The sequence below is a fragment of the Vigna radiata genome, chromosome 1, assembly GCF_000741045.1.
Source record: "Vigna radiata var. radiata cultivar VC1973A chromosome 1, Vradiata_ver6, whole genome shotgun sequence".
Taxonomy (NCBI): Eukaryota; Viridiplantae; Streptophyta; class Magnoliopsida; order Fabales; family Fabaceae; genus Vigna; species Vigna radiata.
Window position 1 is genome coordinate 22,372,499 of NC_028351.1, and position 1,650 is coordinate 22,374,148.

The window sequence follows — 1,650 nt, forward strand, 5'->3', positions numbered from 1 at the left end:
CATAATCGATTATTCATTCATAAAATTCAATTCTGGAAAATTTTGAGCAGATAATCGATTATCATCAGGCATAATCGATTATCATGCAATTCTGGGCAGTGATTATTGAACTGATAATTGATTATCATGAGCCATAATCGATTATCGTGCTAAGAGTTTCAAAAATAGAGTCATTGGAGCGTTCCATAACGGCTATAAACGGCCATAAACGGCTAGTTTTTCCATTTTTCTTATAAATAGCCCCCCATAATCGATTATTAGACACTCCTTTGCAACCAATACTGATAAAATCAAATCCAGAGCTCAAAATCTCTTCATTTCTCTTTCACTTCGTAAACCTTCATTTTTTCAATCTTCATCCATGGCTGAACCAAGAAGGCATCGTCGCAAAACAGCTGGAGCCTCTTCCTCCTCTCAACCACGACTCGCAAACATAGATGGATGGATCTCAGATCAAGAGAAACATGCAGACTTTGTTAACTCTTGGCAAGAAAGGAAAATCNTGGCGGTAAAGTATATCCGTCTTGACTTTTTCCGTTTCTATGGCTTTCAATTTTCAAACTTTTTTGCTGAGCAGGGGTTAACACATCTAGTAGAACAAAAAAGAAGTATTTATCCTGATCTCATAAGAGTCTTCTACTTCAACTTACGCTATCGAGATGGGATAATATCTACAAAGGTCAAAGGCATACGCATCATTCTAGATGATGACGTTTGGACAAATGTTGCTCAACTTCCCATTTGGGATGATGCTGTCAAAGTCCATTTAGGACTTGAAGATTTTAACAGGATGCTAACTTTCCAAACTTTTCTGCGACATCCTGAGAGGCAAACAAATAGAAGGCAACTACTGGTTGGAGGTTTCAAGGTTGAAGAAAGGATGATCCACTATTTGATTGTTTGGATTCTATGTCCTAGAGCAACCAACCATGCTCAATGCTCTGAGCAGGATTTACTTCTCTTGTATGGGATTCTAAATCACATACACATCGACTGGCCTGCTCTCATTGTTGACACAATGGTAAAAGCCAAGAAATCCCATTCATATCAATTTCCTTATGCTCTTCTTGTTTCTAGAATTTTAGAATACAAAGGTGTACCTATTGAAGGAGAACTTGTTGAAACTATTGAAGCTGTAGGATCAGAAATTGGAGATACTACCTTTCGTCAGATGGGATTCATTACTAGAGGAAGAGTCCTTATTCACAAAGATGATGACCATCCAGATGAAGATGAAGACGATATGGACACTCATATGGATGACCCAGTAAATGCTGCTGCTCCATCTGATGCTGAACCCTCTAACGTACCCTCCTCTTCCTCGACTTCTATGGAAGAACACTTTGCACGATTATCTAAACAGTTAGAGGATATGAGTATAGCACAGAAAACTCATTTTGATGACATTCATGAGTGGCAGAAATCTCTTGATGAGTACCTNGTTGATCAATTTCTTGAGCTTGATGTTCGACTACATAACATTGAGAGTCATCTCAATATTCCACCTACTGAAAGATCCCCTAGTCCTGAATTCTAGTTTTTAGGCCACTAAGTTTGATTGTTATATTGCTTTCTTTGTGGTATTTAGACTTGATCTTTATGCATTTTCATGTAATTTCCTTCTGTTCTTAATATAATGAGCTTTTATGA